The sequence below is a fragment of the Saimiri boliviensis genome, chromosome 1 (assembly GCF_048565385.1).
Source record: "Saimiri boliviensis isolate mSaiBol1 chromosome 1, mSaiBol1.pri, whole genome shotgun sequence".
NCBI classification, from domain to species: domain Eukaryota; kingdom Metazoa; phylum Chordata; class Mammalia; order Primates; family Cebidae; genus Saimiri; species Saimiri boliviensis.
Genome location: NC_133449.1, coordinates 278,879,669 through 278,905,709, shown reverse-complemented (window position 1 = coordinate 278,905,709; position 26,041 = coordinate 278,879,669). Strand labels below are relative to the sequence as shown.

The window sequence follows — 26,041 nt, the reverse complement described above, 5'->3', positions numbered from 1 at the left end:
AGCATTAGAATAGACATAAATTATGTTCTAGGTTTGGGGAAAAAAAGAATGCAAAGTGTGAAATGTGTTAAAAGACTTCAAGAAAGTACTGTGTGGCTAGAGCATAGGGCAGGAAGGGCAATAACAATATCATCATTATCAATTCGGCAATTTTACTTGGCTCTTACCAGAACCCAACTTTGTATAGTATGAAATCAGCTTTATTTTCAGGGCCAGGTTCTAGCAAGTCAACTTTTTTCCCTCTTACTAACATTTCTTGGAAGTTACTTCCTTATTTGAAAATTTGCTTAAAATGATGAAACTTGAACAAGATTGATTTTTACTTCCTTGTGAAAAGCAGTTCTGTTATTATCTCCAATTAACAGAAGAAAGAACTGAGGCTCTGGAAGTTAATCAACTTTCCAAAGTAATCCTGACAGGATTCAAACCAAGGGTTAGTCCATAAACCTTACAGGTTTCTTTCTTTCTAGACTGCCAAATTCCTTTCTGCATCTCTATAATAATCTCTAGCGAGATTCCTTCAATGCAGAGAGCTTGCCTAATCAGTGCAACTGAAAAGGCAAATGGGAATATTTCAGCAAGCAGCCCAGTAAAGATCAATTGTTCACTCTTGACATGAACTATAGAAGAAAGGATTTACTTTTCTTGGATGATAAAGCCAGTAGGGCTTAGTCAATAGCTACTATTGAGTAAAACTATTTACAGGCTGCCCTGCAACAACAACAACAACAACAACAACAAAAAGATAAATTAACATATTAAGTTTCCAACCACTTTTAGCATTGATTAGGTATGACCCAAAACAACAAATGGGAAACATTTTAGCTAATATAGCTATGGTAGAGCCTTCATTATTAGCCTGAGTCTCTGAATGAACTCATTGGGTCCAATCCAATCCACACGCTAAGTCAGTGGGAGGGAAATTTCTGTGTGTCTATCCACTGATATTTGGGTAGAGGATTTTCTCTAACAGCAGCAAATTCATATAAAAAACAAGTATATCTTCATGTATTTGCCACATACATGGGAAAGAAATAGGTGTGATTAGTGATTCCTCTGAGGACAACCCTTCCGTAATAAATTGAATCATTTATTTTCTTTTGTCTTCTCAATATTTCTACCTTGAATAGCACACTTTTCTCCAAATTAAACTTCTCTAACTCACATTTAAGTGGATCTCCCCCTACCTGTCAATAGCCTCTCCTTAGGGTGATCTTTAGACAAAGAAAATTCTATTACTAGCCATAATACATCTGTTCAGGTTTCCAAATGTATTTTATTTGTGTTAGAAATGTATTAATGTAATGAGTCTCCTTTTGTCACACTTTTCATACCTAATTATCAGATTATGTAAAGTGTGGTTTTAGTCATTAAGATACACAGTGTAGAAAATTTGTCAGAATCATAAATGTACTTTAGTAAAAAATTATGTGTTTCTCACATTATTTACTACTCAAAACTGTTTAAAAATAATATTGTTTGAAAGATGTTTTCTTCAAATTCATCAGACACCAATAGCATCAAACCAAAAATTTCAATAATTTGACTTACAAATATTTAAATTACATGAAAAGGTAATTAAAACATGTGTTGATTATAAAAATATAGATTGCAAATAATTGCCAGTTAAATTTTAATGTAGATTGTTATATATAATTGTATATCTGTAACTGATAATTATACACATATTCATTTAATTTCTATACTGAGCTATATTGATTTAATTACTTGGCTGATTTATCTTTGACTCTATTCAGAAATATATCCAATCTTGATTTCTAAATTTGTTCATTGGGAAGAAAAGAAAAACTATGCATCATAATTTCAACATAATTCCTTATTTCTATTCAGGTCAATAATTATTTGACTAATAGGCAAGTACTGTAAAAAGTAAATGGCTTGAAGCCTTTAGAAATCCCCAGTGCATTGCATAGGAAGGCAGTGGTAGCAATAAAATAATAAGCAAAATAGTCATTATATTAAAATTGCAAAATAATACATTAAGTAACAAATACTTTGAAATGTAGAAGACTCTCTTTATTTTCCTTAGAGCATGTTCTGTTAATTTATTTCTACATGTTTGCTATTCATGCTGGATGCATTTACAAGGTTGGTAGGACTACATGATACAATTTATTAAATGTTACATTAATGTTAATGATCACTGCGGTGCAGGGAATGGATAGAATTAACAAATTTCATTCAAACCATATGAGTTCATTGAACCCAGTCATTGGCAGAAAACTTTCAGGGACTGGGCTAACATTCCCAACCCTAAAGGGAATAAATGGCATAAAAATACTAAAATAGCAATAAAAGATATGCTTTTGTAGAAATTTCACCTAATACTTCCATGAATGTTGTTATGCCTCCCAGATACTAATCTGAAAAAAATGCGAGGCCAAATGGTAGAATCCTTTGTGGGCCGTACACCCCTTTTGCAGGATTCTAACATAAATTAGGCTTAGAAACTTTAAGTTGTAAATATCCTTTCACTTAAACATAGCTATGATATTTTGTAATCATAAAAGTAATACTCCATATTATGTAACATAAACACAAAAAATTAAAACCATATTTTAACCATCTGTGGTTTAAAGAAACAAATTATTTTAACCTGTATTAAGTGCTAATTGTTACTTGTAAGGATTTCAGTATCTAAGGGGAGTGCCTCATATATTGAGTCATAAATTTTGTTAAAGTCAAAATGATTAATATCAAATTCATCTAATATGTTTCAAACTATTACACTATATTAAACTATCAAATAATTTTTAAAATAAAATTAATTTCAATGTTGTTATTTATACATTTGTTCAGAAAATTCTGTATGTTCCTGAATTCTGTTAAGTAGCAATTATCTGTTTCTAATAACATTAATCAGAAGTCCAAATGTAACAATTTTATACAGACCATTAAGTCGGGTATTCTTAAGAAACTTAAAAATCACCTAAGAATAAACTTATATGTTGCTTATAGGTATAGTTAACTATCCACTTATTCTATAAAAATTGAAAACTGTTTTACCTATTACCTTAGCTCATGTGAAAAAAGAATTGTAAAGTACAAATTTTGTATTCTCAAAATTTTGGATTGTTCCTCTTAAATTTATTGCAGACATGCTGTTAGTTATATTCCAAGCAAGCCCTAAAATAGATTTTGTAGACCATGAAAAGTGAAAAGTGTTGGAGAACAAAAAGCGGAGGGGTTGTGTAGTGTGTAGGTTTTCCTTTAAAAATAGAACGTAAAAATCAGACTGCAGCAAAGCATGGCATATATTCAACAATGCCTTGTAAAGATCAGGAAGCCAGACCAGAATCAAAGACCTACTGCAAATACCAGTTTGTCCTGTCCAACATGGTTGATTTTCAGATAAAGCAGGCATTGCTGTCCTGGTGAGGCTTTAAGTACACACCACAGAGGAAGTCATAGAAGACACTGCAAAATCCAGACCTGGCATCTCCTCCTCATTCTCTCACCTCCTAGTCAGCTCAACTTTTCTTTCAGATTTTGCCCTGTCATCTTTTTCACCACCAAATGGTTTCATCTGTTTCACATGGTGTTTTATACATCACAGCTTTCTCTCCATCCACTACCTCTGCAATTCATTCATTCATTCTCATCTTTCTTTGCCCCTTTCACTTGGCTCTGAGAATTTTTCTTGATTGAAACAATGTGCTTCATTTCCCTAGGTTTTATATCACTGTGTGTGTATGTATGTATGTATGTGTGTGTGTATGTATGTGTGGATGCTATAGTCTGCTTATTTCTCAAGATGGTGGCATGAACAGGGACAAACGATGTCATCATTTGACATAAAGGATGCTTAAAAATTCAAATATTTAAAACAATGATTCTGCTTAAGTGCGTCACACTTTAACTTACAGAAATTAAGCATTTCAATGATGTTAATTGTTGGGGAGAGATTAAGCAAGGCTGACTGAGTAAGTGTAATTTCTTTCTGCTACCAGGACTTAATAACAGGCAATAGGTAAGTGAGGTTTTCAAGTACCTTGGGGTTGTTTCTGAAATTTGCCTAGAAAATGAAATACATTGGTTGCCTCGAAGAGCTAACACATTGCTAATTATTTAATTTCAGTAGTCATGTATGCATACTCTGTCAACTGGATGTAAATAATATGTGTTTTGTGAGAGAAGAGTTTGGTTTCAAGGTAATTGTTTATCATCTATTTTTACAGTATGGCAGTTCAGGAACCCTGACTGACCCACTTAATAAAAATAAATGTAAAGTTTTTTTTATTAAAAATATCTGAAAAATAAATCAATATGTTGGAGAAAACAGTGAAGGGACCAAAGGCCAATAACTATGTGGTATATAGGCATACAATCTAATTAGCATTCTCCTTGCTGGCATTGCTGAAGCAGGTGAACTTTAGTTTCTTTTTCATCGTCATAGGACTGAAGGAACAGGTGACAAAGTGATCCTGCTCATAATGAAAAGTCTGAGAAGCATGCCATTTTTACAACAGAGAACACTGCAAATTAACTCAATACTTGAGGCTTACCAGTGAATAGTGTCTTGAGACATCAAGCCTCATTAACATTAAAATAATAAAAGAAATATCACGTAAAATATGTAAACAAAGGCACCTTTCATATATATTTGTACCTAAAGTGGGCAATTCAAAAAATCAACACTTAAAAATTTATTTAAAATATTCTGGGCTACAACCTCCACTAGACATCCAGAAAAAGGAAATGCAAATTTCATTTGGAAAAAAGCTATATAAACACAATGAAGAAAATTCATACATTTAATGTTGAAATATACACAGGATCATGGATAAAAATATCAAATATACATATACACCCTATCAGAAAATAAATCACCATAAGTGAGCGAGCACAAGAGGATAAGACATATAACAAATGTGAAACTATTAAATACAATATAAAATACATGTTTAATGTTTACAAATATAAATACAAACTCAAAATCAAAATAAATAAAAAAAGAAAAAAACAGAATACTGAAATAAAATTAAGATATCCAGATATTTAAATATATATGTTTATAATATATGATATTCAGATATTTAAATATTTATAGTTATATCCATATATATCTAGATATTTAAATATATATATATTTATATATGCTTGTGTGTGTGTGTGTGTGTGTGTGTGTGTGTGTATCTGAAACCTAAAAAGCAGTGGGTTTAACAGCAATTCATACACAGCTGAACAGAAATTTCATAAAAAGAAAATATTACTAAATAAATTATATGCAACGCTGCACAGTAAGACCAAAAAATTAAAAATGAAAAAGAAAGGTTAAAAATAATTGGTGCTCCATAAAGTAATAAGGAAAAAAAAAAACCCACAGGCAGACACAATATTTGAAAAGTAGTTTCTTAGTTTTTAGAAATGATAAACAATACTGATATGGTTTGGCTGCGTCCCCAACCAAATCTCATCCTTAGTTCCCATGTGCGGTGGGAAGGAACCAGGGGGAGGTGATTGAATCATGGGGTCAGGTTTGTCTCATGCTGTTCTCATGATAGTGAATAAGTCTCATGAGATCTGATGGTTTTAAAAATGGGAGTTGCCCTGTACAAGCTCTCTCTTTGCTTTCTGCCAACCATGTAAGGCATAACTTGCTCCTCCACTATGACTGTGAGGTCTCCCAAGTCAGATAGAGCTATAAGACCATTAAATCTCTTTATTTTGTAAATTGTCCAGTCTTGGTAGCCCTTCCCATCACAGGAGGTTTAAGAAAAAAAGTGGTTTTGGCTGGGCCCAGGGTCCCATGCTATGTGCGTCATAGGGACTTGATGCCCTGTGTCCCAGCCATTCGGCAGTGGCTGAAAGCAGCCCATGTAGCGTTTAGGCCATGGCTTCAGAGGGTGGAAGCCCCAAGCCTTGGTAGATTCTATGTGGTGTTGAACCTGTGGGTGCACAGAAGTCAAGAATTGGGGTTTGGGAACCTTTACCTAGATTTCAGAAGATGTATGGAAATGCCTGGATGCCCAGGCAGAAGCTTGCTGCAGGGGCCAGACCCTCATGGAGAACCTCTGCTAGGGCAATTCAGAAGAGAAGTATGGGGCAGGAGATCCCACAAAGACTCCCTACTGGGGCATTAGCTAGTGGAGCTATGAGAAGAGGGCCATCGTCCTTGAGAACCCAGAATGGTAGATCCAATTGTAGCTAGCACCATGCTCCCGGAAAAGATGCAGACACTCAATGCCAGACTGTGAAAGCAGCCAGGTAGGTGACTATATCCAGCAAAGCCAGAGGGTGGAGCTGCCCAAGGCCATGGGATTTTACCTCTTTCATCAGCGTGATGATGTGAGACATGGAGTCCAAGAAGATTCTTTTGGAGCTTTAAGATTTGACTGTCCCACTGGATTTTGGACTTGCATGGTGCTGTATCCCCCTTTTTTTGTTTGGCTAATTTTTCCCATTTGGAAAGGCTGTATTTACCCAATGCCTGCATCCCCATTGTATCTAGGAAGTAAGTAATTTGCTTTTGATTTTACAGGCTGATAGACAGGAGGGACCTGCCTTGTCTCAGATGAGACTTTGAACCGTGGACTTTCTAGTTAGTGCTGAAGTGACTTGAGACTTTGGGGGACTGTTGGGAAAGCATGATTGGTTTTGAAATGTGAGAACATGAGATTTGGGAAGGGCCAGCGGTAGATGGTTTGGCTGTGTCCCCACCCAAATCTCATCTTGAGTTCCCATGCAATGTGTTGTGAAAGGGACCTGGTGAGAGGTAATTGAATCATGGGGCAAGTCTTTCCTGTACTGTTTTCGTGATAGTGAATATGTCTCATGAGATCTGATGGTTTTAAAAATGGGAGTTGCCCTACACAAGCTCTTTCTTTTCCTGCTGCCATTCATGTAAGACATGACTTGCTCCTCAACCATGATTGTGAGACCTCCCCAGCCATGTGGAACTGTAAATACATTAAACTTCTTTACTTGTAAATTGGCAAGTCTTGCATATATCTTCATTAGCAGGAAGAAAACATACTAATACAGATACTGAGATGGTTAGGCTGTGTGTCCTCAACCAAATTTCATCTCAAATTCTAATCCCCAAGTGTTGAGGAAGGGACCTGGTAGGAGGTGATTGCATCATGGAGGTGGTTTCCCCCATACTGTTCTCATGATACTGGGGGAGTTCTCAGGATATCCGATGGTTTTATAAATGGCAGTTTCCTCTGGGCTTTTTGCTCTCTATTTGCCAGGTAAGACATGCCTACTTATCTTTCTGGCATGATTGCAAGTTTCTTTAGGCTTCCCCAGCCTTGCAGAAGTGTGAGTCAACTAAGTCTCTTTCCTTTATAAACTACCCAGTCTCAGGAAGTTCTTTATAGCAGTATAAGAATAAATTATTACAAATACTAACTCAAAAACCCAAAGGTGACATAAATCTCAAGCGAAATAAGTTGAAACCAATGCAAATTAATGCATATACTGATGAAGCTTCATAATACAAAAGATAAAAAGATAATAACTCCAATAAGATAAATATATCCCTTGAAAGGAATTGTAATTAGATTTACATCTGACTAATCATAGTATCAATGGAAACTAGAAGACAATGGACTAATATTTTCAATGCATTGAGAGAAAATGGTCACCTAAATATTGTACTCAAAGCAAAAATATTCTTTCCCAGTAGTAAAATGTGTAATTATCAAATCCTCCCAAATATAATTCTTCAAGATGTATTTAAGATAAAAAGTGGATGATCCAGATGAAATATTTTACATACAAGAAAGAATTATTAGCAAATAAATTTGCAAATATGAGGGGACATTTCTGACAAAATTTGTATATGTAAAATATACACATATAAATGAGTAAGCATGTGAAATATACATATACATATGTGATTTTTAGCATGTTATTAAAACATAAATAACACCATATAAATAACAAAAATTTTGTATGATCAGTAGTGAGGTTGTCTAAAAACCTTGTATTTCTCAGGAGGAAGATAAACATATAGAGTATCTCTAGTTATTCATAAGTGTGCATGAAAAATTTCCAACATAAGCATTAGTCAAAAATTAGAAATAAAATCTAAAGTATATCAATCAAATCTACCTAAAAATATAAATAAAATGTAGAGAAGCAGACATAAAGAAGCTTTGCAAATATTTAGTAAATAAAAATAACAAAATAAGATAGAAAAACAAATTCAAATATGTCAGCAGTTATAATCTAAAATTGTCAGACTGTATTTTAAGTAATATAACAACAATAGCATTATTCTATAATGTTTACAAGATGCATATCCAAAATTTGTATATATGTATGTGTGGGAGTGTGTGTGTCCAAAATTTAACAGTTTCAGGATACATATATTTATATATAAAAGAAAATACTAACAAACATTTGTTGTGACAATAATAAAGTCAAAAAGACTTGTGAGAAAATTGCATTATCAAAGATAAAAAGGGTCACATAATAAAGATACAAAGATATAGCAATATCTCTACAATCACACATTCATTCACCCATTTCTTTCTTTCTTCATTCATTCACGTGAAAGCTATTGTTAATGCTTGCTAGGAGCCACGTGCAGTTCTAGACACTGGTGATACAGCAAGAAACAAAATAGAAAAAAAATATATACTTTCTGTCTTTATGGTGTGGGTATGTGTGTGTGCGTGTGTGTGTGTGCGTGCATGTGTGTACATTTATACACATACAAATATATATGTACATATATACTTACACATATATGATTTTTTAGAAGACGGAGATAACAAATTAGTTATATTAAATAATATCTGGGAAAGATTTAGTAAATGTGGGTTAGGCTTGCAATTTTAGACAGGATGATAGAGTTAGCAAGGAAAGTTAAAGAGTAAGCCAAGCAAATATCTGAAAAAAAAAAAAAAAAAAAAAAAATATATATATATATATATATATATATATATATATATATATATGTTATTGGAAGAGTAAATAGTGAAAAGCACAAAAGCCCTGAATTGGGAGGTTGTCTGGTTTGATTAAGAAACCACAAAGGATGCTTGGCCAAAAGTGAGTAAGATAAAATGTAGATGAGTGGCTAAGGGAAAGATTAGTAGGGAACTAGGGCAGAAAAAATAATCAGGCAAAAGTAGATCATGTAGAGTGTTCTAAAGCATTATAAGTCCTCTGTACACAATTGGCTTGTACTCAGAATGCAATGTGAAGCCACTGGAGAGTTTTTTAGCAGACTTGTGTAGTGATATGTCTCAACTCCCCTATAGGAGAGATCAAACTAGCAGTTGTGTTAAAGACCAATTACTGGTGGCAAAGGGCAAAGGGAGAAATTTGCAAGTACCCAGAAATAGAATGGTGGTAACTTGAGTCAGTGTATATGCTGATAATTAGTCAGTCTGCATATATATTTCAGGACACATCTCATCTAATTCACTGATTGATGAATTAGTTGAATAACTCATAAGCACCTAAGTTCTAGCAAGGGTCAAGTCGTTCCATTTCTGTTGCCCAGTGTACTGGAGGACCTTGTCAACTCAGAAAGTGATGTGGTTTGGTTCTCTGTGTCCCCACTCAAATCTCATCTTGTAGCTCCTGTAAGTCCCATGCATTGTGGGACAGACTGGTGGGAGATGATTGAATTATGGGAGTGAGTCTTTCCCATGCTGTTTTTGTGATAGTGAATGGGTGTCATGAGATCTGATGGTTTTGAAAATGGGAGTTACTCTGCACAATTTCTGTCTTTGCCTTCTGCCATTCACGTAAGATGAATTGCTCCTCCTTGCCTTCCAACATGATTTTGAGCCACGTAGGACTGTGAGTTCTCCATTAAGCTTTTTCCTCTGTAAATTGCCTAGTCTCTGGTATGTCTTTATCAGCAACATGAAAATAGACTAATACAGTAAATTGGTACCAGTAGATTCGGGTGCTGTTGAAAAGCTACACAAAAATGTAGAAGCAACTTTGGAACAGGGTAACAGATAGAGATTGGAACAGTTTGGAGGGCTTAGAAGAAGAGAGAAAAATGTGGGAAAGTTTGGAACTTCCTAGAGACTTGCTAAATGGCTTTGACACAAATGCTGATAGGGATGTGAACAACAAAGTCCAGGTTGAGGTAGTCTCAGATGGAGATGAGGAACTTGTTGGGAACTGGAGCAGGGGTGACTTTTATTATGTTTTAGCAAAAATACTGGTAGTATTTTGCCTCTGACTATAGATTTGTGAATTTGAGAGAGATGATTTAGGGTAGCTGGTGGAAGAAATTTCTAAGCAGCAAAGCATTCAAGAGGTGACTTGGGTGCTGTTAAAGGCATTCTGTTTCATAAGGAAAGCAGAGCATAAAAGTTCAGAAAACTTGCAGTTTGACAATGCAATAGTAAAGAAAATCCCATTTTCCGAGAAGAAATTCAAGCCAGCTGCAGAAATTTGCATAAGTAATATGGAGCTGGAGGTTAATCTCCAAGACGATGGGGTCTTCAGTGCATGTCAGAGACATTTGTGGCAGGCCTTCCTATGATAGGCACAGAGGTTTAAGAGAAAAAAACAGTGGATTCCTGAGCTGGGCCTAGGGTCTCCCTGATGTGTTCAGCCAAGGAACTTGGTGCTCTGTGTTCGAGCCCCTCCAGCTGTGGCTCAAAGGGAACAACCTAGAGCTCAGGCTATGGCTTCAGAGTGTGCAAGCCTTAAGCTATATCATCTTCCATATGGTGTCGAGCCTGTGACTACACAGAAGTCAAGAATTTAGTTTTGGGAATCTCTGCCTAGCTTTCAGATATATGGAAATGTCTGGATGCCCAGGTAGATGTTTGCTGCAGGAGTAGGGTCCTCATGGAGAACCTCTGCTAGGGCATTGCAGAAGGAAACTATGGAGTGAGAGCCCCCACACAGACTCCTTACTGGGGCACCACCTAGTGGAGCTGTGAGAAGAGGATCACTGTCCTCTAGTCCCCAGAATGGTAGATCCACTGACAGCTTACACTGTGCACCTGGAAAAGCCTCAGACACAATACCAGCCCAGGAAGGAGGCTTAGGGGGAAGCTGTACCCTGCAGAGCTTGGCCTTAGGCCAAGCTGCCCAAGATTATGGAAACCTCCCTCTCGCGTCAGCCTGACCTGGATGTGAGACATGGAGTCAAAGGAGAGTATTCTAGAGCTTTAAGATTTGATGAACCCCCTGGATTTTGGACTTGCGTGGGGCCTGTAGCCCCTTTGTTTTGGCCAATTTCTCCCACTTGGAATGGCTGTATTTACCCAATGCATGTATCCTCGTTGTATCTAGAATGTAAGTAACTTGCATTTCATTTTACAGGCTCATAGGCAGAAATGTCTTGCCTTGTCTCAGATGAGACTGTGGCCTATGGACTTTTGAGTTAATGGTGAAATGAATTGAGACTTTAGGGGAATGTTGGGAAAGCACGACTACTTTTGAAATGTAAAGATATGAGATTTGGTAAGGGCCAGAGGCAGAATGATATGGTCTGGCTCTGTGTACCCACCCAAATCTCATCTTGTACCTCCTATAATTCCCACATATTGTGGGAGAGTCCCAGTGGGAGATGACTGAATTATGTGGGCAGGTCTTTCCCATGCTTTTCTCGCAGTAGTTAATGGTTCTCATGAGATCTGATGGCTTTAATGTCAGAAGTTGGATAGCACAAGCTCTCTCTTTGCATGCTGCCATCCATGTAAGATGTGACTTGCTTCTCCTTGCCCTCTACCATGATTGTGAGGCTTTTCCAGCCATGCAGAACTATGAGTTCTTCGTCAAACCTCTTTCCTTGTAAATTGCCCAGTCTGGGGTGTCTTTGTCAGCAGTGTGAAAATGGACTAATATAGAAGTCAATTAAAATAAATAAGAATCATAAAGGAAAATAATTTTAATTATTCACAAATTATGTAATGCATTTTAAGGAAATACTACAATTCTAGAGCCATTATGGAGACAGGAGAATTTTTCTAAGTTTGCTGGGCATAACGTTAATATTCAATCATTGTGTTTCTACATACCAGCAACAGTTTGAGAATGTTCTTGAAACTCAAATGCCACTTAGAATATAATAAAAATAGGAAATACATTAGCAGAAATTTAACAAAATGTGTATAAGAAAAATTATAAACCTCACAGTAATAAATTAATGTGAAATAAATTAAGTACAAATTGCTTTTGATTGAGACTCAGGTTAAAAATAGCAACATCCATCAACTGGATCTATACATAAACAAACAGACTTGAGTCTTTTTGTTCTGATTTTGGTTTGTGTTTGTGTTTTGGTCTGGAATTTGACAGGCTGAGACTAAAGAATGGCTACTCAACTCCTAAAGAGTAGCACAAATTTGGGATTTGATGTATTAGATAACAGAAATTATGTTATTGCAGTTTAGGCTGCTATGTATATCAACAGAATGAAACTAAAGAACATAGAATTGACCTAAATAAAGAAACTAGTAGAAATATCTAACATAGTGTTTTTTTATAGCAGGCACTATTTTATGCCCGCCAAATATTATGTTATTCAATCCTCTCAACATCATGAGATGGGTTCACTAATTTTCCGTATTTTGCAATTTAGGACATTGAAGCACAAAAAAAAATGTTATATAATTTGCTAATAGTTACAGGAGCCAGGAGTCAAATCTAGGTAGTCCTTGCACTGAGGCCAGGCTCTTCATGTTGACAATGTCCAGGCTTTCTTAACCATACATGCAAATCTCAGAATAGAGCACATGGCATTAATCATTGATGTAAATAAAAAAAAAACCCTCAAAACTGAAATAGTATATTGGTTAAAGTAATAGACATTTTTTAAGAATACAAGGAAATAAAATAATAATAACCTCACAGTTCACAATAGCAACTGCCTTTAAAGCAGGAATGAAGAGATGGAAACTGTAATGAGTGCCCAGGGTACTTCAAAAATAATAATACTAATATTACTCTGTTCTTCCAGTTCTTATTCATTGGGCTTAGCATATAGTTAACAAGCACTTATTTTTGTCTACTAAATATTTAATGAAAATTATTTAAAAAGTAAAATCATATGGGTATTAGTTCTGAAGTCCCTCATTTATAGAACTGAGAAAGTCCTATGATCTGGGGAAGCCTATTGCATTTGGATTATACAGTTTCATCATGCGAGTCAGAAACAGAAATAACTTGCAGTTTTTGAAAAGTGCAAGTAATTTGATTAGAAAATATGAAGCAACTACATGACAGCAGGGGTATATAAAGGCAAACCTTTATCCGAAATGGATCCAAGAAGAAAGAATCTTTCTATATTTCCTTTTTCTAATTATTTTCTGATTCCTAGAAAGTCAGAGATAATAAATCATTTTTCAAATTGCCTTTAGAATTGAATTTCATGTAAAACATCATCAAATTTGATTTGAAAATCCAAGTCCAATTGTTTTATCTTATATAACTTAATGTTAATACATTTCATTAGCTAGAAAGAAAATTATTCACTTCTCTATTAAATGTATGTATCTATAATTTTCAGAATCACTATTACATAATACATATGATTAATATTAAACACTGAAAACCAACATAAGTATGCTAAAAATGAAGCAACATAAGTTCCTTCTTATTAATCATAGGAACGTAATTTTTCTTAATCTCTTTTATATAATTTACATAGCATATCTTAGATCAGTTTAGGCATAATTTAACACTTATTGTATCCTATATTCTGAGATTCAAATATTAAAAGATGAGAGTTTCAAGAATAAATCAGTTTCTACTGATTTTCTCAAATGTTTGTAGTTTGACAGACAAATCAATAAAATGAATAATATGAAATAAGGGGAAGCAGAGAAATACATATTTCTATAAAGAAAAAAAAATTTGAGGAAGAGAACTTGAGAAGAGTTTTCTAAGAAAACAGTTGAGTTGAATATTCAAATATAAATGTGAATCAGTGAAAAAGAATTGAGAGGATTCTGAGAAATGAAAAAGAGGAGGAAAAGGAAGGTAGGGGTTTTGGAGTGTGTGTGTGTGTTTGTGCGTGTGTTTGTGTCTGTGTGTAGTGTGTTTGTGTGTGTATGTGTGTGGTGTGTTTGTGTATGTGTGTGGTGTGTTTGTGTTTGTGTGTGTGTGCGTGTATTTGTGTTTGTGTGCGGTGTGTTTGTGTGTGTGTGTGTTTGTGCTTGTGTTTGTGTCTGTGTGTAATGTGTTTGTATGTTTGTGTGTGTATGCATGTTTGTGTGTGTGTTTGTGTATGTGTGCGGTGTGTTTGTGTGTTTGTGTATGTGTGTGTGTGTGTGTGTGTGTGTTTCAATAAGCCTGGAAAAGTACAAGATAGAACATAGTGAGAGTTGTGTGTCCCTCTTTAAACTTCATAGTTTTTGGAACTAGATGGAGGATGCCAAGTGAAGGGATATGGCCCATTCCTCCTGGATAGATTACATTAGCTATATTCCAAAAGATAAATTACAAAAACAAAAACCAAGAAGACAAGTTAAGGTTCTCACTTATTTTTCAGTAAAAATAATTAAATCCATATAAAATAATAGCCAATAGAAATATTTTTGAAAGGTACTTAGAATTTATCTTCTCTAGCCTTGATTCGGCAGGTACTGGAGAAGAAGTAAAGGTCAAAGCCACTTCAAGTTACAGATTTTCATGACTGGATGGGAAATGTTATTCCTGACTAGAGTAAAAAATTTTAAAAAGTTATAAATCATATCTAAAAGGATGGGCTTTGGCATCAGAAACAACTGGCTTCTAACTCAGCTATTCCACTTAATTAGTTTTGTGACCTTGACATCAAATTTATCTGAAAGACTTGGCACTTTCATATACAGAATGGAAAATGTAGTAGTTGGAAGGTTATTGGAGCATTAACTGTGATAATATATGTTAAAGTACTTAGTATAGTACCTTACATAAAGTAAACATTTTTAAATGTTAGCCAATATTTTTGTAAATATTGGAAGTACACAAGGTTGTTCTGTCTCAGCAAAGTCTGAAGTTCAAGAAATTGGCCAGGTGTTTAGATGACCATTCAGGAATACTTTGAATACAAGTGCTTGTTAAAATTGTTAAAGCATTGAGTTCGCTTAGAGAAAATGTATGGGGTGAGATAAGCAGAGAAATGTGGGAATTAGGGATATTACCAAAGTCTCAATGAGAGACACACTTGAAGTAAGTCAGAAAGAAATAGCTATATAAGGATAAAGAACTATTTTAAAAGTTTAAATCTAACTATAACACATATTCTAAATATATTTGTCATATAGAAAGATTTTTTAAAAATATTAGTTACTTTTCTTCACTCTTTGAATGTTAATTCATTTCAGTCTTTGGCAAGTAGGTGATTTTGTGGGAGACCAGGAACAATTGTGTGAAGGAACAAACATCTCAGTTACCAACAAATGTCTTTGAGAGAAACATCATTTTTCCTCTTGTATTTCAGAGGACCAATAATGTCCTTTTTAAATCAATGATAATTATCCTATTACACTTGATGAGCATCTTTAATGGCATTCAGGGGTTACTATTTAAGTTTTCAAAATGAATGTCTTTTTTAATCAGCAAAAATTTTATTTTCAAAACTCATAATATTTCGTCTTGAAATACACATTCCCCATGCAAGTGCTCTATACTCCAGTGATGAATGTGAGTTTTGTATGCCTATTTTTTCCCTTAGTTTAGAGAACTGCTTTTCAAGGTTTCCCCAACTAGGTATCTAGTGGTTTGAATTGTATTTTAACTTTAGATGGAATCTGGACTTAATGCCACAGGGAACAGAATATCACCCATAGAATCAATGCAATAAGATCTGGAATATTTTCTGTGTTCTGACAATATCACAATGTGCTGTGCTGTTAGCTCACTGGATGGAGAAGAGTGCAAAGCAAGCACAGATACAACTGTATCCATCATTGTATCCCCAGGCCAGCACACAGGGCTGCCTGCATAGTTGAGGTTCAATGAAAATGCCCTACAGCCACCTGTTTTGTGAAATCACGGAGAAAGTATAAAATGCAAGCCATGCAAAATATTGATGTGAAAGGCATATTACAATTAACAAAGGTTTGTACCTTTTTATTGCTAAATAATTGATACAGACATTGAGTACCTTATTGCTAATTGTATAGCAAAATATTTTCACTTACTTATCAAGAACTTGCAAAATTGGAGTTTGTACACATTTGGAATATAGAGTTATTTTAGAAAACACAGGAAAAGTAGATCCTGGTCTATTTTCTTTGTTTATTCGATGTTTTTAAATATTTGAAAGGCTCTCTGTTGGAATACATTTTTTTCTCTTAGGAACACATAATTGGTAAGCCTTTTTTTTCATAATAATTGTAATGTGTAATATTTTAATGGTCATTTGATTAAATCAAGATGTATTACATTATACCAGAATTTCATCATCTCTCTTGGAAAATCTTCTTCATTGACCAAATAGCCAGCATTAAACACCCAGTTACTGTTTAAATCAAGCAAAGCCACCAGGAGGAAATAAACTTCCACTAAAAATAACCACTCTGTATAAGACATGCAACAGTCCTCTTAAGCATTGTTTTGAACCAAAGGACATGACCCTCCATTAACTCTGCCCTCACCATTTCCCCATGAGAGAGACTAGACAGCATGACTATCAGATGTTTTAGTTAATAATCCTTGACCTTCGACAACTGAACACAAAATGTTTTTGTTGTGTCTACTGCAGTTTATAATTGCAAAATTCTTCATTCATTAGCTAAGCCTCTTTTCCTCCAGAATAGGTGACTGTTCAGCCTCAGTACCATTTCTGCTGTGCTACTTAGGAAAGTGAGAAACAGAGTCAAATGGCCTTTTTTCATGACTTATATTTGAAAGCCAGAACACAGATTTTCAAAGAGCACAATGGGAAAATAAAATGACTAATTTATAATAATTACAGAGGAGACTGGAAAGAATGACAGGATATTTGCAGAGAGATTTAAAGTACTTAATTAATTTGACCTCAACACCAACAGAAAGGTTTGCAAGTAGAGTTCTCCTAGGTATGTAGTATTTAAGGATGTTAATTTTAATGAGCACATTTATTATAAAACAATGTTCTCTTTCACTGTGATTCTAAAACAGGTGTAGTTTAAAAGCTCTCTTTTTCAATCATATTCTCTTTTAACACAAAGAAAACAAAAAGTGATGGTTCTGCATACATGAGGATACACTGATTTTATGGAAATCACACACTCAGCAGATCAAGTATCTTGGAAGCCAATTAATGTATTACTAATATTAAGAGGCATATACTTAGAAATGTACTTACAACATCAATTATTTTCAACTATATATCATAACACATTTTACTGGCAGATGTGTGGCATTCCAATGGATCGTATTTTATACATTATTTTTACCAAGAAAAAGCCATTTGACATATACTTCTGAAAAAGGAAAGAAAAGGGATAAAGAGAGGCAGGAGAAGGAGGGAGAAAGGAGAGTAGAGAGGAAAATCAAAACGGGGGAGAGAGATAAAAATAAGTCACTATGGAATATAAGCTTAGGACTTTAGCAAATAAAAAAGCATAAAATGTGCTCATAAAAGAACAAGCCACCTAATCCTGCAATAAATACACATTTCTATTTAGCAAAATACTGCGGTGAGAAGGATTTTGAAGATCTCTCCTGCAAGGATTTGTTAGCCTTTTGTTAAAATATACAACTCATTTAGAATACTGGATATGAATCTATTTGTCCTATCACAATTATTTCTATATTAATGTCTACACTCTACTCATATGTAACATTTTATTATTTCTGCTTTTTTACAACCTGCTTTGGCCTACACTATCTTCTTGTTCTTGATTTGCAAAAATGTTCTGGAGATGAAAAACAGTCACATTATTAAAAGATTTGCGCAATCGGGAAAAGTAGGATATCCTGAAGGAAATGTTGCAGATGGGAAGCAGCATTGTGAAACATTACATCGCTGTTTCAAAATGTGTCCTACCATTACCATTTTCTTGGGCAGTTAATTATTTTTTGAATACTCTTCCAGATTTAGGAGTGAAAATATAAGTAAATATTCATTTTTGTTCTTTGAAGGGGGCTAGATCAAGGAGAATAATCTTACTAATAAGACGATGTGTTTATTTAGTGATAATTCATTAGTCATGATTATCTGTCTGTGAATCTTAGAATTTTTCTATGGTATTATTTTACCAGTAACCTCTTTATGACATGGGAATTGTATTTTCGCTTAGCCTTAGAATCCTGCACTAACAAACGATTAATATCACCTTCCTTTATTCTATACTTATTTATTTCTCACTCATGCAAAGTCAACTGTGAATCTGGGCAAATCTCCAGGAAGCTGTCCTCAATGTGATGGCTCATCAGTTTCAAAATCATCTCCTGTTTCCCCACTTGCTGCTTGGCATGGCCTTGGGAGGAGGACTGGACTATAAAGACCCAGCAGTTAACTTCTCCTTCAGGGAAGTCATTGCCCCATTGTGTCAAATTTCACTTAGTAAATTAAGTTAGCAGCCCACTAACTTCAATGATGTTGGAAACTACAATCATCCTTTGTTCTTAGAAAGTGGGGTTGAGCTATATTGTTCAACTGCAGTACTTTCTGCATAGGAAAAGTATGGTATTAATTCTTTCCTTCACAACAAGTTACATGAAGGGTAATTTGTATAAAAGTAAACAGAAAACCACACACCACGTGTTCTTACTTGTAAGTGGGAGTTGAACAATGAGAACACATGGACACGGGGAGGGGAACATCACACACCGGGGCCTGTCGGGAGGCGTGGGGCTAGGGGTGGTATAGCATTAAAATAAATACCTAATGTAGATAACTGGTTGATGGGTGCAGCAAACCACCATGGCATGTGTATACCCATGCAACAAACCTGCATATTCTGCGCATATACCCCAGAACTTAAAGTATAATAATAATAAAAAAAAAAAGTTCAAATGTAGCAAGAGGATTTGGATCAGGAATAGATGCCTTGTCTAAAGAGAAATAATTACATGACACTAGGCATGGTGAACATACTGGTGCTTTTTAAGGGGCTTTTAAATTTTTTAACCACCAACCTCTCTACACATAAAATTTTATTCAGATGGCTCTTCTTCACTAAGTGAAAGAAAACTACGTAAACTACAATGGTGGTGGGGTTTTTTGAATTCAGGTGTTTATTCAAATAAATATTAAACAAAGTAATAAGTTCCATGATATAAAATTACCGCAATTATATTACAGAAAACTCTGAAAATAAGGGTAACCATGTAAATAAAGTGATCCCTACAATAAATACTATAACTATTCCCACCATGTCCTTGGAAAATTCAAGGGTATGACCAATCCAGAACCTCTGCTTTCATTAATTTTCCTTAATTTCTTATCTGAACTTCTTTAGTGTCAATGGAGCTATCATTTGATCAGTTATATGAATCGGTGCTAAAAAGCACATCATATAAAGTGTTATGTAGACATGAACTTTGTTCTTTTCAATACTATACACATAATGTTTAGAACTGAGTGTGACAGTAAATATTGATTTAGTGATCTGATACAGAAGTGCAAGACACACACACACAAATATGATCTTAGACATCAAATTCAATATAAAATAATCCCAAATTCTCAGGTATGGTGGTGCCTGCCTGTAATCCCAGCATTTTGGGAGGCTGAGGCAGAAGGATCGCTTGAGCTCAGGAGTTTGAGACCAGCCTAGGCTACATAATGAGACCCTGTTTCTACAAATAAAAGTCAATAAATTAGCTGGGTTTGGTCCTGGCTCCTCTGGAGGCTGAGGCAGGAGGATTGCTTGAGCCTAGGAGATTAAGGCTGCTGTGAGCCATAATCTTGCCGGTACACTTCAGATTGGGCAACAGGGCAAGATGCTGTCTCAAAAATAACCATAAAGTAATCCTAAAAACATAAAGATAAAACTGTATAATTAAAAAATTGTATTAGGTCCTTCAGACTATTACCACATGTCAGATAAACAATTTATATTACACAGAAACGTTTAAGTGAAAACATCAGTAAGTTGTTGACATTGTAGTCATGTCAAAATACGTTACTACAAAGAGATAAGTAAAGGATCGCATCATACCTTTCAAGGTACATTCTGAATAAATTGTACCATTGAACATTTTATGACATGTTGCTTTATATTATTGCTTGAGTTATACTAGACCATGAAGTTAAAACAGACTGATTAGGTATGATTAGATGCTAAACAAAATAGAATTTACATGGAAACTACACTTACATGTTGAGTCACAAAATGATCATGGTAGGTGGAAGCCTAATTTTGCTATTTCTTTTATGTGGAAGTTAAACAGTTGAAAGAGATGTGTTTGGAAGCCAGCGTGAAAAGGAATAGACCTCCCACTCTATCCTGTATCAACTTCGTGAAACAGGTAGCATAGCTCATAGATTCCTCTACCCAGTGATTGCTGATTGACAACTGACCAGACGTGCAATTGGAAGGCAATTTGAAGGCAGTAATGAAAAAGCTACCATTATTCTCCAAGGTCATGGTAGGGAGATATTGGATGGAAAGGTCCAGCAGAGGACAAACATGCCCAGCTTGTCCTTCTGTGCCATATTCTTCCTTCAGCCCCTAACCCTGATGACTGGCCATGCTGGCGAACAGCAGCCTTAAGTTCTCATCTCTATTTCTTTGGCTGCGGACCTGTAGAAGCAGTTGTTCGATGTGGACAACAGCTTCTTGTAGACCTCTTCAAGAGCACCTAGTCATGGTCCCACCACCCCAGTGGCTGTCTGTGCTTGGATTCCCAGATTTTCTTGCCTGGTTCTTCCACACCAGTGCTTCAGGCAGCAAAGCGAGAGCCTTATTTTCTCTGATCCTCAGCCTCCACCTTCCAGACTTCACTTCCTCAGCTTATCCCTGATTTGTGTCATTCATTCTAAAATGAAATCTTTTGTTCTCATAAAATTTCAAGTGGGCTCTATTTCCATGACTGCAGTATAACTAATAAAACTGATTCTCTGGTTAATTTTATTAATACTGAAAAAACACTTAACGGCACCTCCAGTAAAGGCAGGCAAAGGGGGATTTACCTAAAGGTAATATACACCTCTTAAAATGCGTGTTTGAGAGAGAGAGAGAGAGAGAGAGAGAGAGAGAGAGAGAGAGAGAGAGAGAAGAGAGAGAGAGAGAGAGAGAGAGAGAGAGAGAGAAAGTGAGAGTGTATGTGTGTGTGTGTGTGTGTGTGTGTGTGTGTGTGTGTGTGTGTTTTGAGACCGGGTCTCTGTTGCCCAGGCTGAAATGCAGTGGCATAACCTTGGCTCACTGCAACCTCTGCCTCCCAAGCTCAAAGGATTCTCCCTCCTTCCTGAGCCTACTGAGTAGCTAGGACTACAAGCACATGCCACAACACCCGGCTAATTTTTGTATTTTAATAGAGATGGAATTTCACCATGTTATCCAGTCTGGTCTCCAACTCTTGGACTCAAGCAATCCACCCACCTCAGCCTCCCAAAGTGCTGGAATTACAGTCATGAGCCACTGTGCCCAGACTTAAAATGTATAATTTAGCCTTTTAGGCAAGTTTACCACTTACAAATTTTTGTTGTTGGTAGCGTTGGTCTTTTTGTTAACATGATTATGTCTACTCGGTGTATTTGGAAGTTTCTTTATTGTCTCTATTGCTTTCTTGATGTATCATAGATTTTTTTGTAGAACAAGAGTCAGAAAAAGTAAGGGGTTAAATACCATGCTACAACAAAGGGGGTTAAATATATACATCTACAGTAAAATATTTCATCTACAGTAAAATAGATGAAAATATTTACTATTTATTTAAATGGATCTAATTCTTCATAAACATCATTTAAATGTTTCTAATTTCTGTGTATGTGTATGTATGTGTGTCTCTATGCTAGTTTACCCTTGAAATTACTTTTTTTTTTTTTTTTTTTTTTGATGAAATTTCACTCTTGTTGCCTAGGCTGGAGAGCAATGGTAGAATCTCAGCTCAGTGCAACCTCCACCTCCTGGGTTCAAGCGATTCTTCTGCCTCAGCCTCCTGAGTAACTGGGAATACAGGCACACACTATCATGCCTGGCTAATTTTTTGTATTTGTAGTAGATACAGGGTTTCACCATGTTGGCCAGGCTGGTCTCAACTCCTGACATCAGGTGATCCTCCCTTCTCAGCCTCCCAAAATGCTGAGATTACAGGTGTGAGCCACCACGCTCAGCCAACACTTGAAATTACTTATACCCTTGGCAGTTTATAAACTCGAATTTGCTTTAAGTCAGCTTCACTACAAACCCAGAAACACGTAAGTAGACACTTGTTTGTACATATCCCTGTATACATTCACAACCACAATTTGATGGTAGTTTGTAATTGGGTGAACATTTAAAAGTATAAAGGCTAAAGAGGCTAAATATTAGATGTGAAAATAATGGAAGGTAGAGGTAATTTTACCTCCAATTTATCCTCTATCACCGAGGAGTCTTCATAAACAATAAGTTTAAAACTCTGATTTTAATTTGTCAAGTGCAATTGAATCCAAAAATTACAGTCACAAACAAACCAGAACAAACTAAGTACTGCAGATGTTTTGTTTTGCAGTTTTAAAATCCAATCACATTTCTCTTGTTATAAACAAATATGTAAGATGACTTTTTTATCTTTTTCTTTTTCTTTTTTTTTTTTTTTTTTTTTTTTTTTTTGAGGCAGAGTCTCTCTCTGCCACCCAGGCTGGAAGGCTGGAGGCTGGAGTACAGTGGTGCGAGCTTGGCTTATGGCAACCTCCGCCTCCCAAGCTCCAAGCTCAAACAATTCTCCTGCCTCAGCCTCACGAGTAGCTGTGACAACAGGTGCTTGCCACCATGCCCAGCTAATTTTTATTTTGTATTTTTTGTAGAGACGGGGTTTTACTGTGTTAGCCAGGATGGTGTCGATCTCCTGAATTCCTGATCTACCCACCTCAGCCTCCCGAAGTGCTGGGATTACAGGCGTGAAATGGATGGATGGGTACTCATGCTAATAAGTGCTCAGGTATGCTTGTATCACACTGAAGTCACATAAATCTGGCATAATACAGTCATTTATATGTTATATATAACATATTTATATACATGCCACATACAATATGCTATATTAAAACATATATCATGCGTAATAAAATCTGTTTACAGGTATATGCCAAATGCTTAGTATATGTTAGTCTGTTAGACACATTCAGCTATAACCACATGGTTCCGCATGCATCGCACGCATAATAGAATATGAAAATATACTTAAAATAACGGTAATCTTGAAATATATGAACACATAAGACATAAAGATCAGAAAGCGTGGGGCTAGGTCTTCTCAGGTCAGGGGTCCCAGGTTCGCCACGACATGGCAACCCTTTTAATAAGGAAAATGGTGAACCCTCTGCTGTATCTCAGTTGTCACACCCTCAAGCCTCCAGCCCGCTCCACGTTTCTGTTGGGATCCCTTCGAGGTTCGGCCCCCGTGTCTGTGGATCCGGCTGCAGAAGTGCGGTCACTTCTGTCACCCGGCCTCCTGCCCCGCCTGCTGCCCGCGCTGGGGTTCAAAACCAAGGGTGTCCTTGAGAAGCGCAGCAAGGACTTACCGGGTGAAGAGGCGGGGCCGGTACTACAGCTATTGCAAAAGCCACCCGAGGCACAAGCAGAGACAGATGTAGTCCCTTTCCCTCCAGAGTCACGCACGTTCTCATCTTCGTGAGCGGTTCTATCTTACGGAATTATCACATCAAGAAGTCAGGAGAACAACTGGAGGCAAAAGCCCTAAAGGTTACCCATCACTTTTCAGCTCAAATGGGGAACTATAGAAGACATTGCATCATCTCATTTCCAAAACGTTCCAATTAAAAACATTTTCCTATTTGAAAATAAAAAAAAAAAGACATAAAGATCCCCATTCTCCAAGTGTTTGCATTCCAGAAAGAAGAGGTGGAAGTAAATAATAAATGTAATAAAAAAAAAAAAAAAAAAAAAAAAAAAAAAAAAAAAAAACATTTCGACCAGGATAAGGAGATTGTATTACCTGACAGTTTTATGCAATTTGCATATTAAATAGAGAGGATCGCCCTTATAGAGAGGGGAATTTAAACAGAGGCTTGAAGGTAACTAACCAAGTGGAAGGCTGGTAAACAGCATCCCAGTCAGAGGGAATGGCTAGCAAAGGTGGGAGTCAGCCTCCTAAGTTCCAGGAAAAACAGGAAGAGTTGGACAAAGCTGAAAAAAGAAAAAAAAAAAAAAAAAAAAAACAAGGGCTGCACAAACTACACAGACCTTTGGTACTTCCTCTAAGATAAATGGGGAACCACCAGTGGGTTTTGAGCAGATAGGTGACATGATCTACCATATTTTAAAAGGATAACATTTTCTCTTGAGGCTAATCTTTGGAGAACTAGAAGCATTAATTTGGGTAAGCAATTACTACTACTGGAGTCGTGGTGGCAAGGGAGCAACAGATGAAAAGTGGTAGGATCCTACACAAACTTCGGATGTAGAGACAACAGGATTTCCTGGCAAACGAGATATGCAATGTGAGGGAAACAGAGGACGCAAAAGGCCTTGACTGAGAGATTTCCACTTGAGTAATTGGAAGGATGGAGTTGATGTTGACAGACATCATGAAATCTGAGCATACAGTGCATTTGTGAGTGAAGACCTGTAAGTCATTTTGGACATAGGAGTTTGGAATGTCTATTAGATATCCCAGTAGCTATGCCAAAAAAGCAGTTGAGTATAAGAGATTAGATTTTGGGAGATCTGAGCTGGGAAATATATATTTGGGAGTTTTCAGCATATGGTGTTTAAAACTATAAAGTTGGATGAGATCACTATGGGTGTGGGTGTAGACAGGAGAAAAGTAATGCTGCTCCAACACTAAGGGGAGAGCAGAAGAAACGAGCAATTGAAACTGAGAAGGAATAGCCAGTGGGGCCCACGGTAAAACCAAAGTCATATGGGCGTCTGAAAATCCAACTTTAAAAGCTGTGTTGAGGAGGAGGGAATAATTAACTGATCAAATAAACATTGAGTAAATGGAACACAAAGAGTAGTCTATACTTATACATTTAGGAAGTGGCAGGAAATTTTTGGAAGAATACTCAGGAAACTGCTGGTTTGGGCAATTATATCATGGAAGTGAGCTAGCAGGTGAATAGAAAGGGAGATGGTGTTCAACACATTCAGCTGTAACCACATGGTTCTGCATGCATCACACACATAATACAATATGAAAATATACTTAAAAATACAATAATCATATAGGGGGCAAAAACACTTCAGACGATAACAGAACAGATTAAAACCTCAAACAGGTTATATTTGAAAACATTTTTAAATAAAAAACAATCCTGACTTTTTATGGCTGCATAGTATTCCATGGTGTATATGTGCACAACCTAAAGTAAATTTAAAAAAAAAAAATCCTCATAATAGTACTATCATGAACCCCAAATCAAATTCCATTAGTCATTACTGGGACTAGACTTTACTTCCACATGACTTCTTTTAAAATACAAATATGTTACTTGAAATGCATAATGTTAAATATGCAATCTCAAAAGTATTTTAAATAGAAGGTGGCTAAAATTATCATATGTGCATAGACAGCTAGGAAAAAACTGTAAGCAACATAAGGAGGAAATCAAAGTTCTTAGACTCTGTAAACATGAATGAAAGTAGGTTGTCGAGCCTGAGAGGAGGAATTTACCATTCAATACATGGCTGCCCACATGATCATGGCCCATTAGAGTGTTGTGCAAGAGAGTTTTTTGCAAGAGAGTTACAGAGACAAAAAAATTTGTCAAGGACCAGAGCTTAATAGAGTAAATAAGTGGAACGGGGTCAAAAACAAAGATCCACTGTTGTTGTAGGCCAAGAGTACATGATTAGTCAGGATGAAGACAAGGTATCATTAACATGGTAAGTTACAAGGTATGTGTTTCCTCTAGAACGAAAGATAAAATCCCACAGTAACATTGAAAATGTTAAACCACTTGAATTTTTCAGTATGAGATCAGCATTAATAACGAGACTATTTCCAGAAACAAAGAAAGCTTGGGAAATAGAGGCTATGAGAGGTTTTAATATTTTTG

At 35.9% G+C, this 26,041-nt stretch overlaps 1 protein-coding gene and 1 pseudogene across 2 annotated transcripts in view; one reads left to right on the top strand and one right to left on the bottom strand.

Annotated features, from left to right (window-relative positions):
* CDH12 (cadherin 12) overlaps positions 1-26,041 on the bottom strand; it is a 1,124,818-nt gene that overhangs the window by 1,087,123 nt on the left and 11,654 nt on the right. The gene's annotated exons all lie outside the window — the stretch shown is intronic.
* LOC101027817 (large ribosomal subunit protein bL36m-like) lies at positions 23,296-23,842 on the top strand (annotated as a pseudogene).